General features: G+C 51.0%; 1 protein-coding gene across 2 annotated transcripts in view; it reads right to left on the bottom strand.

The window, feature by feature from the left end:
- ITGA11 (integrin subunit alpha 11) overlaps positions 1-15772 on the bottom strand; it is a 117437-nt gene that overhangs the window by 85004 nt on the left and 16661 nt on the right. The gene's annotated exons all lie outside the window — the stretch shown is intronic.

Raw genomic sequence — 15772 nt, forward strand, 5'->3', positions numbered from 1 at the left:
AGGGAGAAGAGAGGAGGGCAGAAGAGTCAGGCAGGTGGAGGTCTGGGACCCAGGAGTGTGGGGTCTCCCTGGCAGGTCACCTACCTTGGATAGTCTGGGAGGAGTATGTTCCCCTATCCTTGGGAAGCCCCTCTATGAGGTGGTTAACATAGTCCCTGCTTGGGGGAGCCCACAGTCTGATGGGAAAGGCCCAGCACCTGCCCTGGGGGGCATAATCCAATAGAGGAGGCATAAAACCTACTCTTGGGAGACGCAGTCTGAGTGGGGAGAACAGTCCCTCCCCCAGAAAATTCTCGTTCTCATCAGGGGAGAGATAGCTCCCTTTCTCATCACTCCTTTCTCCAACTCTGCTTCTTCCAGCTTCTGCTAGTCTCCTCTTCCAATTGTTTTTCTTTCTTTCCCCTCCTCTCTCCTACTTCTCTCACTCCTCTCTCCTCCCTTCTCTCACCTTTGTATGCTAAAGGGTCAGGGAACTGACTTCCCACCTGCCCCTCAAGCCTGGCAGCTTAGTTGCCATGGCCCCAATTCTGCCATGGCCCCAATTCAGCAGGGGCCACGGACAGGCTGGGGCAGCTGAGGCAAAGCAGAGGTCCAGCCCTGTAACCCCCTCACCCTGGCCCCAAAGGCCTTCCCTGTTTGGTGACATCACGTGTCAGTTTCCACCTGGTGGAAAGCCTTGTTTTTGAGCCAAATGCTTTGCCCCTTTGGCATTCTTGTGTCAAGTTACAAGTAGTAACAACTCGCATCTGTAGGGCAGCCTGGGTCTCTGTCATCATTTCCCCTAGCAGAGCTCGGGGGAAGGAGCACGCACCATCCACATCTGGCAGAGGTGGCTTAGCCCCGGTGAGGCTGAGTCTGGCCCAGGGCTACACTGCAGGTCAGCAGCAGCATCAGGACCAGGACCTCAGATGCCTGCTCTGCGAGCCCTTCCCTCCATTTGCAGGGCACATTTGGCCTTGCTGCACATCTAAGCTATGTCTCTGCCCAGCTGTCACTACCAACAGGACCACCAAAGCTGGGACCCCTGGGGTTTAAGGGGTGGAATCCTACCTCAAGTCCAAACCTTCAGATCAGTGAAAACCAATCAGCAGAATAGAATTTCATCGCCCCCTCCCCCCTTCCACGTGTAGGGCACTTTACAATCTTCAAAGAGCCTTCATATGTATATTACTGTTTGATCTCCATGACAACCCTGTGATGGAGCAGCAAATGCAAAGCCAAGGGTCAGAGAGGTGAACTGACCTGCCCAAGGTCCCACAACCTGCCGGAGAGGAACTCTGAATCTGAGGCTTGTAATTGTAAGTGTCCTACACTCCTCCCCTGGGCACTGACCCCAGGGCAGAGTGTTGAAGGGTGATGCCCTGGGGCACCGACTTGAATAGGCCTGTTGTACAGGACAAGTGGTTTCTTCCACATTTTTTGCTCAGCAAATAGTTGCAGTGACCCAAAGCTCCATCATTAGAGTCATAGAATTTGAGTCCCCAGAGGCAAAACTGAAACACCTTCAATAGGGTTGTTAGATATGTGTCATCTCACATATCTCACATATGTGTCATTTCCCTTGTCAATTGATTATTAGTGTTTCCTGAAGCACTGATTTAAGAAGATGCTTAGGTCAAGTTTGGGCTCAGTGGACAAGATGAGTGTAATCAGTGAGCAATATCTGCTGGGGATACAGGAGAGGACAGTGGCAGCAAGTGGTTACATAGCTGCCAACCCTGTCTTCATGATTCCTGATCTGCCACATGAATACAGTGTCATGGTCCTTGAGTGGGTAGAGGAGGAAAAGTGTGTTAGCCCTAATTTAGTGCCTTATTTACAAATCCCAGACCATGAATGGATCTATCAGCCTGGTTAGCAGCAGGCAGCCTTGGGGAAGAGGGCCCCTGGTCAGGTGAGCACAGGGGGATGAAGGAGCACAAGTCTTTGGCCAGTGAGGGCATGTCAGGGGAGAGAGACACCAGTGTCAACTGTGCAAACCTGGGAGGTGAACAGAGAGGAACTCACTCTCCAGCTCTGTCCCAGGAAGGGACACACATACACACACGAAATTCACACACACAGAGAAATGCACACATACACATACAAGCACACATATGCACAGGCGACATGCAATCCCTGAGCATGGGGCAACACTTTATCTGGCTCCCTGGAGCCCCCTGGAGACACCCCCTGGTGATGCCTGGTCCTCCCATCCTGCATCTGACCCCAGCAGAGGGTGGTGGCCCTGAACTAGAGGCAGGTTTGCTCTGGCAGTCAGGAAATCCAGACCCACCCACCACTCCCAGCCCTGCAGTGAGGTGAGAACCAGTGAAGACGAGGCATAAATTGTGTTTTTGGGGCCTTCCTACTATTAGTGCTTCTTGTACAAACACAGCCAGAAGGATCCTTCCAAGACCTGTCAGATCCCATCACTCTCAGCTGCACACCCTCCATCCCATCAGTTTCCTACCCACTCACAGTCAAAGCCAAATCCTTACCCACAAGGCCTTGCATGAGCCCACCTCATTCCCTGTCCTCCCCCCCATCACTCTGCTCCAGTTCATTGCTTGCTCCCTCCCACCCCTGTTCCTAGAATGTGTCAGATCCGTTCCCTGATCAGCATCTTTGCCCTGGCTGTTAACCTCTGCCTGGAATGCTCTTCCCCAGTTATCTGCATGTCTCACTCACTGGAGTCATTAAGGTCTCTGTTTCAATGCCATCTTGTCCATCACCAGGCTACCCTGTTGCTCCTAGCCCCTAATTCTCCATTTCCTCATAGTATTATCACAAACATATTACACATCTATTTATTCTCGTGTGGCTGATATTCTATAATATTCTTACGCTCTCAAAGTACCATGAGATACTGCTATCTCCTCACTGTTGTATCCTTAGTGCCTCAAATAAAGATCCTGCTCACAGTTAATGGTCACAGATATTGGCTGACTGAATTGTTAGAGAGCAGGACCCGTGTGTGGCTCGGATGCTTTCTCCTGAGGGAGGGGAAAAAGAAACAATATTTACTGAGCACTGATATATTTGAGGCACTATTGTAGGTATTTAACCATTTATTTCATATTAATTACTTAAATCTTACAGCCACCCTGTGAAATAAATATTATCATACTTCTGGGAGCTTAAATAATTTGTCCCAAATCACTCAGCTGGGAGGAGGTTAGAGCAGGTCCATGATCAAGTAGCTTGTGGCACTCGGGTGATCTACCCCTGGGAGAACAGCCTTTCATACAAGGGACCCACTGAGGGGAGGGAAAGTTCTTTTCAGAGAAGGTTTTCTCTCCTGCCTTCAGGTTTCCCCTCCTCTGCCTTTGGGTTGGGTTGAAAGAAGCAAATGGGAGAGAAGGCAGGGCCCTCTGTTCCTCCCTTCACTTAGGGCTCTGTCCAGGCCTAGTCCAGTCTCCCCTCGAGTTCCCACCCCCAACCTTCTGGGGAAAGGATTAGTGAAGTCTGGCCACAGGAAGGGGACAAAAGCCCTCAGGGTTGGGACACTAAGTTACAAAGTTCTGGTTTCTTCCCCCAGTTGGCATTTGCTTTTGACCACACTGAACCAACCAGAGAATGGATTTCCTAAAAGTGATGTCAAGTCTTTCTGCCCACTCACACAAGGCTGGGGAGGCCTCAGAGGGCCTCAGCCCAACAAGATCTCTGGTCGCTGCTCGGATGGCGCATGGTCTTCATGCTTGGGGAATGCACTCTGCTCAGAGATTTGTGAACCCCAAATACCAATAAAACAAAACAAAGTTGTTTTTGACAGGAACCAACAGGCCAGTTGCAGAGACACTGGAGCCAGGTTGGGCAGCTTGCCACTTTTCTGCCCTTGATATTGATGACAGAGGGGGGAAAAAAACCACAATTCCTGGGCTGCTCTGCAGTGAACTGTGGCCAAAGTTACATCAGCTGCTGCTCCCTTTCTCAGAATCTTGTCATCTCTTGAAAAGCATCAGTGAGTCCCAAGACGGCACCGAAACTACAGCGTGGAGCTTGAGCATAGCTGGGCCCATGATTCTCAAACCCATCACTCCAGGCTCAGGTGGAGGCCACCACCATGTCACCAGGTGGGGCAGTCACAGTCCCGAAAGCTGAGGCATGCTGGCCAACACTTGACTAGAGTTACAGTCAACTCCACAGCTCCACAGGGAGTGCTCACTCTAGCTTAAGGAGCATCTGCTAAGAGTCCGCTGTGCCCCACACACCCCACTCCCACCCACCTGCACCTCTGCCAAACAACTAAATAACTTTCCAGGGACCTTGGGAGAAAGTCCAAAATCTTCACGTGGCCTCAAGGCCCTCTGAGGCCTCCTTGGCCTTGTGTGAGTTTCCCTCTGGCTCTCTGTGGTCCAGATACCAGGGTGCCCTTTCTGTGCCCCAGACCCCCCTTGCTCCCTCCCACCTTGGGGTCTTGCCACGTTGTTGTCTCCTCTGCCTGAACATCTCTGATGAACTTCTCATCACCTTCAAATCTCAACACAAATGTCACATCCTTCCCTCCTCCCCCAGGAAGCCTCCTTGACCCCTTATTATATCAGGTCTTGCCTGATCTCATCACCCCTCATACCTCGCTAACAGGTGACGGCTGACTCCCTTTTCCTTATCACAGTTATAATTATACATAACGGGTGTGATCATTGGATTACTCCCCTCTCCCCATCTGGAGGGTGGCTCCATGTAGGCAAGGTGGAGTCTGTTTACTCATTGCTGGATCCAATTCTGAGCCAGGGGCTGGCCCTGAACACCGCTGAGGGGCAAGCAGGACAGGAAGAGCATGGGACAGCGGCCCATGGGAACCGTGGAGAGGAGGTGCAGTGCTGTCACCAGGGTGCTGTGACTGCTAGAGGGGGGAGGGACAGCTGTGAGCCTGGTGTCAGGAGGCTTCTGGAGGTATGATCTGGCCTTAAGGGCAGTGTGTAGGGATTGGTGAGGTGGCCCAGAGGCGGTAGGTAGGAATTGCTAGTGTGGATGTGGAACCAGGGAAAGGAGAAAAAAGCAGCCTGTTTGGGTGGTGGTATCTGGCTCCCCCCACCCCCTCCCGCCAGGCTCCTTGAGGGTGAGGTACCAAGCACTGTTCCAAATTTACTTAATCTCCACAACAACAACCTTTGAAGTAAATATATTATCATTCTCATCTTACAGGTGAGGAAATTGAGTCACAAAGAAGGCAGATGACTTTAGGCCAAGGTTACACAGCTAAGAAGTGGCAGCGAGGAACTCTGAGTCTCATGGGTCCTGCCCCATGCTGCCTGCCACCACCAAGCCTTCCTCACCCCTTTCAGCTCCCACCCCCTTCGGCCACTTAAATTCCCCACTGTGGTGGTCTCACCTAGGCTTGTGCTCTCCCCCATTCTTTTTTTTTTTTTTTAATTTATCTTTATTGATTTCAGGGAGAGGAAAGGAGAGGGAGAGAGAGAAATGGAAACATCAATGATGAGAGAGTCATTGATCGAGCCCACAACCGGGGCATGTGCCCTGACCGGGAATCGAACCCTGATTGCCTGGATCCTAGGTGGTCCACGCCCGGCTGGGCTCCCCCATTCTTTTTGAAAACTCCCTCCTCCTGGGTCCTACACCCTTAGCTCCTGCTTGCTAGGGAACTGATCACCCCAGGGTCTGCCAGAAAGACCAGCCACAGTCCTGAAGGCCTTGCAGGTCTGGATGGAGCCCTGGACTTGAGCTGACAGCAGGAGGAAGCCGCTCGGGGAGCCTGAGAGTGAAGAGCGTTCAGCGCCCTTGCTCATTCTCGGGGCTCTGCTCTGTGGCAGATGCACCTGTGTAAGCAAAAGCTTGCATTTTCCTCGGATGGTGGGACCTGGGGTGGGGGTGAGGGAGGCTGAAATATTACCCAGACTCTCGGGTTTTATCTCCCCCTTCCAAGTTTGACTTGGGCCCCAAGAATCTTCAAGTCTGAAAGCAAATCACAGATTGGGAGGGGGGAAGACCCTGAAACTGGTCTAAGCAAAAAGAAATGGTCAAGTGGACCTCCTGCTGCTATGGAAGGAAAAAAGTAAACATTCCAGAGTGAGGCAGAAGGAGCTTTAGATGACTGAGCTTTAGCTGGTCACCTGCACTGCTGGCCCTCTGCCTGGGCGTATCACAAAAGGCAGTGGCTCTTGCTGCCACCAGCCATCTCTCCCCTCTGCCCTGAGGCCATTGTTTCAAAGATTCGGGGGCATTGCTGACAGGGCCGAGGGTCCTACTCTAGGACCCTGTAATAGGTGCTGGTGAAACATGAAAGAAGAGACCGGGAGGAGGGAGAACGGGGTCCTGCTTCATCTGAGTAGCTTCCAGCCAGTTGAGGGGGAGAAGACTCCACTGGAGAGGAGGTGATCTCAGTTCGGGCTGCCCTCTGACTCTGGGGAGAAGTGGGATCCTGCCTTTGGGGGCCTGCTGCCCTTGTAGGAGACCTAGTAAGTATACACTTCCTCAGGAAGTCCTCAGGAGGGTGGGGGTCTGGGCCCTGCCCTTGGGAGGCCCCCCTGCGGGTGGAGAAAACGTGCAGTCTCTCCCCTGCAGGCTGCTGCTTGGGTGACAGGGAAATCACACTGCACCGTGAGCTTTTCTCTGCCTCTGCCTCCACTCGTGGAGGGTTTAGCAATTGCCTTCTAAGTGTCAGAGTTAAACCTACACACTGAGCTGAGTGAATTCCATACATCTTCTTCCCATCGCAAGACTCTGATCAATGTGAGGACCAGGACTGGATTTTATTTATCTCTTCATTCCCACTGTAGGATTTGGGACAAAGTAAAATGTGTTGAATTAAAGTAGCAAATTCAGCTCTGCCTACCAACTAACAACACTGGCAAGCATCATAGTTACACGCATTAACTCATTTACTCCTCAGGACAGTCCTATGAGGTAGTTATTATGATGTTCCCTATTTCTGAAGTGAGGAAACTGAGGCACAGTTTCTGTGACTTGCCCCATGTCACCTACCTAGTAGGTGGCAGAGCTGGGATATGGAATCAGGGTCCCTCTCCAGATTGTACTTAGTCCAAGTTCTTCACTCCTCTGTACCCACACCCTTTTCCATGAGACTTCATCATTCCTCTCGCTTTAAAGGGGCAGAGTAGATCCTCCCACCCCTTCTTGGCTTTGGGCTGGGCCATATGTGGCAGAAATGAAAGTTCTCAGCTGAGGTCGTAGCACACATTGTCTGTTTCTGCCTGCTCACCTGCACGTCTGACATGAACGTGAGGTGTGCCCGCTCAGGGTAGCCCACAGATCCCAGGAAAAGGGTGACAGACACTGGAGCAGAGCTGCCCCAGCCGAGTCGCACAACCTAAACCCAGCTGAGATCAGCCATCCCCCAGATACCTGAGACCAGCTGAGCCACTCAGCTGAGCTTGGCTTGGATTAGCTATGCCCAGCTGCCCCAGACATGTAAACTAAATAATTATTATGTATCACTCAGATTGGGGGGGGATTATTTGTTATACAGCATTGGTAACTGATATAGTCTAACTCTTAAAAGATGGACAATTGGGGAGGAGGAAAAACAATTTCACGGAGTGATTGGACAAAGATAAAAGGAGAGAGGAGCCTGGGGACCTGTGGGACCTGTGGTTTCTGGGATAATAACCCAAACATTTGCTTCTCAAGAGCTCATGGGGAAGCTCAACGTGAGGCAGGGCTAGGCCTGGACCTTGCCTGTCAGAGAGCAGTGTGGCCCAGCAAGCAGGTCATGACCTCTCCTACCTGAGTCACACGCCGAGCCTTAGAGCTGAGCTGTCCTGCCTCATCAGGACACAGAATAGCAGACACAGAGCACAGACATACAGACAGATCCCCAGCATCAATTCCTGGCTCAAGAGCAGGCTCTGTGCAGCAACAGAGTCTCCATAAAATGAGGCTCATTCTCTCTCCTCCCAATTACCAGGGGGCATGAACTCGTGCCAACCTTCTGTCCCCTACCCAGACATTAACCACGGGGTCAAAGGTGGTATGTAGCAAACCTGTTATCAAGGAAGGGTAACTTATTAAGATTTTATTTTTAAGAGCAATCCAGGATCTCAGAGATCAAATGGTCTAGCGTGCTCCAAACTTTGTTTTTCTACAGTGAAAACGCCACCTTTTCGAGTAAAACCTAACATGAAAAGCAGACACAAAAAGGTGAGGTTGGGATTAGGTTTAGGGGACAAAAAGTAGCTCCACACCCCCAGGGGCAGTCCTAAGACACTTTCTTGGAACACTGAGGTGTCCTAGAACAGAGTTTGAGAACCACTTGATTGGGTTTAAGACCCTTGTTATAAGTGAGAGAACTGAGGCTGGGTGAGGGGTGGGAATCTGTCCAAGGTCACCAGCTTTTCTTCATGCCCATCTTTATTCACCCCACTCCTCTATAACCCTCCTCTACAGTCCTTCCCCTCAACAGCTATCCATTTGGGTCTATGACGCTGGGCAGTGGGGCCACGAAGTGGATAAGACACGCCTTATGGTCTTCAGAATCTACACCCATCTGGCATGGGCGGGTCAAGAGGCAGCTTTGCAAGCCACCAGAGCCGGAAGGGAAGCTGAGAGAACATTGCACTAGGGTGGGGTGATCTGGGTTCTACTCTCAGTTTGGGGTGATCTGGGTTCTAATCTCAGTTTTGTCACTAACTTGGTCATGTGTCCATGGAGAGTCACAATGCCTCTCCAGATGGGGCCTCAGTTTCCTCATCTGTAAAATGAGAGGGTTCAAGCTGTCTGGCATCCAAGGCCCAGCCCCAGCACAAGTCTGAAAGGTTCTCTTGGGCAAACTCACAGCCAGCTTCCAGTTGTCAGCATATAAGCATCTGTCTCCAGTCTCTGCAAATAGTTTAGAATTGGAGGCCAAGCCGTATGGAGGAATGCAAACTCATCTTAACACTGGTTGGAGCCAAACACATTTAGGAAGGGAACTCTCCAGGCAACAATGATCATATTTTGCATTCCTGAGCTAAAGGGAAGGATTGAAGAAAACTGTCATCTAATGCTCTGCTTTTTCTACGTCCAGCTCTCTCTTGCTTTGCTTGAACCATGGAGAACTGGCTCCAGGGCCCTCCTTCCCTGACTGTGGCTCCAGGCACACCCAGATGTCATAGGAACTGAGGTCTTGGTGGGGGTCCAGGCAATGTGGTCACCCTTCCAAGGAAGCCCAGCTCTGCCCTGGAGCTGGACTGTGCTGCTAAGACCTCAGCAAGATTTAGAGCAAGTGGGCAGGGGCACCATGGTTCTCTCCAGACCACTCATTTCAAAAACTGTGGCCCCAGCCTGTGTGCACTGGCTCCTTGAGTACACAGTGATGTGGCCCTAGAATGATGGAAAGGTCTCTCTCCCCTGAATCTTCTAGGAATGGGACTGATGGTCCCCTCAGTGGGGAGAAATAGCTGGAGGACCATCACCAAGGTCAAAGGCCAGAGGAGGGGCTGCTGACTTTAGGTCAGCTGGTTCTAGGATGCAGAAAAAGGGATATGGGAATGTTGTGCCCACTTCCTGAAAGCTAGGACTGCTGTGTCAGATAGACAGGCTGGCTGTCAGGAGACCTGGATTTTCCCGTGTTCTGCCATTAGGACTGGTGGAAACTTTGACAAGATAGTTTTTCTCTCTCTACCTCAGTTTCCCCTTTAGAAAATGAGGAGGCTGGACCAGTTGTGATGTCCAGGGTCTCAGTGTCGTTCTCTTTTGGATTCATTTCCAAATCCATCTCCCTTGGGAGGGGAGGAGCAGACAGATGACCATTGCCCCTGCAGGTCTTTATTAGATTGGCTTTCAGGACTGAGGCCATTCCCTCCCACCCCTCCAGCATTAGGGTCCCATACAAGTGCCCCTCAGCTTCAGGCCACTTATGAAAGTGACTGTGACACTCTCATGCCTGCCCCCAGAGGCTCAGCATTCAGCTGAACTGCCCCTGCTAGAACTGGGGGCTGTGATGACAAGCCATTTCTTACTGTCAGGCCCCGCTGCCCCCCCTGTGCTTTAGAGCAAACTTGCCCAAACTTGGGTCTCCCCAGGAGAGGGACAGTCCCTTCTCTTTACTCTTGCAAAAGACCACCCTGTTTTCTGGCTCCTCTAATGAACTCATCAGCATCTTACTTCTTGACAAAATGACTGCCCTTCTGGATGTCAGTTCGTGTCTCTCTGCTGACTGGTCATTGTCCTACTGCCCTTTTCTCTGAAAGAAACACCACGGAGTCCGTCCTGCTGACATTCATCCAGCCACTGAGATCAGCAGCCAACCATCACCCCTCCTTTTCCTTCCCTCTGTTGGACACAACTGTGTCTGGATTCTTGTACCTTTGGCTCCCCCTGCCTTGTGTGGGTCAGAGCACGACTCACTGGGTGTGTACATGAGTGCGTGCATCTGTGCGCACATGCATGCCCAAGGGATTGGCTAGAATGCACAGGATAGGAGGGGTAATGACAGGGGGAGTCCAGAGAAAGGAGAGGGTTTTGGGGACAAAGGTGCCTGCCATCGGAAGGACCATCTGTATCCCGGGTCTGGACAAAGAAGGGAGGGGAGAGGGGATTAGTGTAAAAGCTTCTGTGGAAAGGCATCACCCTCCCCATGGCATGAGCACCACTCACTTCCTCGGGAATGTCTCAGGAAAATGATCTCATTGGGAACAAGTGTGTCCCCAGCCCACACTCATGGCTGCTCTGGCAGTGAGCTGCTCTGAGTGTGCCAGCTGCTATTCTGTGGGTGCCTGTGGCCACATGTTCCCCATCCCCAGGAGGAAAAGCCCCAGAGCTACACGAATGTTTATGTCCTAATGTTAAATATGCGACAGAGAACACATCAGACTCAGAGCTTCCTCATGTGAACGATGAGGGGCGGATGTCATCACTAGATGAATCCCAGGTTCCACTCGAGCTCCGAGACCTGAGGAAGCCCTCGCATGTGCAGAGGTGTTAACTGGGAAAGAGCTTTTACAGTCTTGATCTCATTAGGTCTTTACGGGCAGCCTCTAACACTGTCTACACAGAAGGAACAGGCCACTCTCACCTCCACGCCTTGCTCTCAGTTTCCTCTACCAACCTGCCTCCTTTTACCATCGGCCCTTATTCTGCACCCACCAGTCTGCAGGCCCAGTGCACGTTCCACTTCCCAGTCAATCTACCACCTCACCCCTATCCCATCCTATGCTCCGCCCTGGCTGCCCTGCCTCCTGACATCCCTCCCCATCTGGGGTGGAGAGTCCAGGGGACAGGACCCATGCTGTGTCCTGCCTCTGTATCCCCTTGGTGTCTACTGCCTCAAACAGTAGGCAGTCAACAGTCACGAAGTGAACACCAACACTGAGGGCAGGGTGGGGCCTATTTCACCAGTGGGAAATGGAGGCTTGGGAAGGTTTTGTGCTAGGACCAAGGTCTTCTAGTCAGTGGAACTCAGAGCAGGGATTAGCCCTCCCAGTCCTAAATGTTCTCACTCCAGTCCTTCCCCAAATCTCCCGGGGGGGATCCAGGTGCCTCATTTAATTCTAAAAAGGGATTTGGGCTTCTTATCCCCACTGAAAAGGAGAGGATACAGGGCTCCAAGGCTGACTTGCCCTTGGCCCAGGTGCCAGGGCCTCGTCCTGTCTGCTTCCAGGTAACACATCCTTTAACCCTTTCCAGCTACCCCTCCAGGCCAGCTGTGTCTGAGAGAGGGAAGCCAGGATAGCTGAGAGCTCTCCTTGTGGGGTCAGATCAGACCCTTTACTCAGGCCCAAAGATGACACCCTGCAGCTGGACCAGGAATAGCTTTATCTGCGTAGACCCTATGCTAACCTTCTCTTCGGTGCCAAAAGAGAGGCTACATTAACTAAGCTGAGGGGGCTCTGTCCCTCCTTGTCTCTGTGCGCTGACACACAGCAGCCTCTCTACAATGTTGACTGGACAAACTCATGAATGAATGAAAGAGCATGGAGGAATTCATTGAATTAACTAGATACTCCTCCAAGAAGGACCTAAGCAGATGGGTCACCGGGCAATCTTCCCTTTACCCACAGCCCTGTCAATTCACCCTTTGCTTTCTCCAGCCAGGCTCTGCCATGCCTTATGATACACGCTGGGTGCCGAGCACCTTGAAGCCCCTGGCCCCAACTCCAGTTTCCTTGTCTCATAAAAAAAAAAAGGCTGCTCCTTCAGTGTCCTATTTTGTGCTAGATAAACAAATGCTTGCTAACGAGTGACTTATCAAAACTTCCCCTCAACTCTCCAAAGCATCTGCAACCCTATATCAGGAAGAATTCTCTAAATCAGAAACAATCAGACCTGTGCTGAGCAGCCTGATGGAGCAGTGAGGGCTCTATCCCTGGGGGTTGGGAGGAGACCAAATGCTTGTTGGGGCAGGTGGGGCGCCAGCTGAAAGAGGGACACCTGCCTAAGCATTCCAAGAGGGGAGATGGAAGGAAGGAGCAAGTGTTGCGGAGAGCAAGGGCTGCCCTTTTAATTTTTAAAAAAGAAATCAGATGTTTGCCAATGTGCTGGTTAAGCAGATGTCTAGCTCAAGGAAAACAGGCCTGAAAATTGAAAACAGCAAACATCCAGTTGAAATTTGCTGTCATGAACATTGTTTTTGCTCCCAGTGTTGGACAGCCATCTGATGCCTCCAAAGAATCCATGGATAACCTCCTCTAAGAATAAGACTCGTAATTTTAGGAAAGCCAGCGTATTTTTCTGCCTTACATCATTTATCCTTTTTTCCAAGTGAGGAAAGGAATCAAAATGGACCTCTTTCCTTAAGCTTTTAAGAGCTTCCGTGAAGGATGTGAAAACATATCAATATTGATATTATGAATCTGTGTGTTGGAAGTTTATTTAATGTGCAATAAAGTCTTGATTAACTAGACCCCACCCCACCCCCAAGCACAGACCTCAAGCTGTGTGGAAAACTGAATTCAAGAGCTGTGACCCCAAATGTATACCTATAGGACCCGGCTGAGCATGCTTGGCCTTGGACGGCTGCCTTCCTCCACTCACCTCCAGGTGGCCCAGGCTCCTGAGGACCCAGGTCACAGCCCAGCCAGCCCAAACCTGCCCTCTGAGCCCCACGACCAATGTCCAGCTGCCCATAGAACATTTTCACTTGGAACATTTTCATTCTCCTAACATCTCACACTTCATAGGACCAAAAAAGGTGCCTTAGGTTTTCCTGTCCACACTGGCTTTTTCCCAAGTCTCCCAGTCTCGGGACAGCATTACTACCCACCTGATGGCTCAAGTCAGAAGCATGAAAGTTTTTCCCCAGGATTTCCCTTCGCTTCCTGCAAATCCTGCTGCTTCTACCCCTTCAGTTCCTCTCACATGTGTCCACTCTTTTCTAATTCTCCTGACAGTACCTGGACCAAGTCCTTTCTGTCCTTTTGTGCCTGGATTTTGTAAGAGACTCCTCACTCAGTTCTATTTTTGCTCAGCTCCAAGTTGTGCTCGTTATAGCAGCACGATCTTTTAAAAATCCCAATCAGATTCTGGTATTTTCTTTCTTAAAATGCTCTGGGGTCCTACCATGGCATTTAGGGTAGATTCCAGACCCTTCCCCAGGGCCCACCAGGCACTGCAGGATCTGCCTACTTCTGTGCCACGATCTTCATCACTTTCTTCTTCCAGCCGCACTGCCAGTCTCCCTGCCCCTCAAACATGCCAAGTCTCCCCACCTCAAGGCCCTTTGCCTGGAGCAGTCTTCCCCAAGATCTTTGCCCAGCTGGCCCCTTCCCAACCTCCAGTTTTGATGCTGTGGCCTTGGAGAGATCTCCCCTCACTGTGCTATGGAGAGCCCATTCTTCTCCCTCAAAGCATCTTCTTTATTTCTTTGAAATAAATTTAATTATAGATGGTTATAAGCTACTTGCTCAATTGGATGCTGTCTCCTCTCCCACTGAAGCTTAAGATCCAAGGGAAGGGACCAGTGGGGGCCGACTATATGCAGTCTTCCCATTCAGTGATGTCATGTCGGTGCCTTAAAATGAACCACGTTGGGAGGATATACACCATAGTAACTGGTAAATGCTACAAATAAGGACTCTCCCCACCCCATCTCAAGAGCCAGAATGGGTTGTTAAACATTTATCAGAACTCCTCTGGATGAGGCTGTATCTGTCTGTCTTCCTACTTTATCCTCAGCATCTAGAACAATGCCTAGCACACAATAGGTGCTCAATGTGCATTTGTTAAAAGAGACAGAAAAAAATAAATAAATAGAAGCATTCAGGCCTCTGCAGCCTCACACACTAACCTGCCAACAAGGAGTTGAAGGGGTCGTAGTACTCTAAACTTGAGGGAGGGAGGGAAGTTAGAGTTCTGACTTGGGCTTCAGAAGCCCTGGTTCTAGTCCCGGCTTGACTTCTGACGTGTTTTATGATTTAGGACCAGATTCTTCCTCTTCCTTGCTCTGTTTCCTTAACTGCAAAAGGCACACTGGACTAGACGCTCAACGTCTAAGTCCCTATATAAGATTTAATGGAGCCCCTTTATATACCCTGTTACCACTTTCTTTACCTCTGGCTCCTGAGGTCACTGCATTGTGTTACACAACTGCAGAGGGTGCTGTTTACATTGTAGTTGATTGAGTTATGCGGTGTGCAGCCTGCATAGCTGTACGTGGCAGCTCTTCCCACTCTGATCCTGGCCACTGGCCATTTCAAAGGGATCCGAATTGGACAGTGAGTCCCTCCCTTTCCTGACATACTAACCAGCTCAAAGAACTCAGACAATTTGGTTTTGGTTTTCCAACTCCTACGATTATTTTCTGCTTGTCATGGGTGTGTGGATCAAGAGCACTGTGCATCCAGGATTAGCCCCAGCCCAGGGAGTGTTTGGACAAAGTAAGAGCAAGACAAGGCTCAGCATATGCAATTTGTGGCAGGGCTTTCCCTTGGAGGAGAGGAAGTAGGGCAGTGAGGACCCGGAGAACTGCTGTGCTTGTCTGACCCTGGGTTTTGAATGCGAACTAAAAAAAGGAATTGTGGGGGCCCTTCCCTTCCAAGCCTGCAGGGCCCACCCTACAGTGGATACACCCACACCCATCTAAAAAGTTCTCTGGCTGCACAGAACTCAGCATAGATCCACCAGAACCCAAGTTAAGCTGGATGCTATTGGCTGGGCTTGGTGGGGATGAAGGATACTGGGTAGTGGAAGTGTTTTGGTTCTCTGAGGGCGAGGAAGCAGCTCCTTGGTTTTTGCTGTATGGCAGTTACTCATTGTTTCAAAACTATCACACTCTTACCCTTTGGGACGGTATGGATCGACCTGGAGAATATTATGCTAAGCGAAATAAACCAGGCAAAGAAAGACAAATATCACATGATCTCATTTATATATGGAATCTAAAGAACATAATAAACTGATGAACAAAATGGATTCAGTAGAGGGAACAAGATGGTGGTGTAGGTAGCTGCTGCACCCGCCGCCTCCCCCAACCACATCACAATTACAACTAAAATACAGAACCACCAGCACTCAGAGCCTCCTGAGATCTGGCTGCACAGAAGCCCCACAACCAGGGAACTGAAGGAGCATCGAGACCGTAGGAGGGGCGGAGACGCGGGCGGATCAGGTCTGAGTTGTGGAGATGAGGCCTCGGGCCCACACCCGGTGCCACAGTTTAAACCCGGGAGGGAATCTCGGGGGTGGGGGTTTCCCGGAGGAGTGAGGGGTCCCAGCCCCACAGCAGGCCCCCAACCCAGGGCTCCAGGGCTGGGAAGAGACATCCCCACACCTCGGGCTGTGAAACCAGCGGGGACTGTCCCTGAGGGTGGCGGAGGCTGTGGGAGCCCCAGCAGCTCCTCTAAAGGGCCCGGCACGGACTCACTCGGACGCTCCCTCTGAGCCCAGCGCCGGG

The sequence above is a fragment of the Miniopterus schreibersii genome, assembly GCF_964146895.1.
Source record: "Miniopterus schreibersii genome assembly, chromosome: 1".
In the NCBI taxonomy this organism is placed as follows: domain Eukaryota; kingdom Metazoa; phylum Chordata; class Mammalia; order Chiroptera; family Miniopteridae; genus Miniopterus; species Miniopterus schreibersii.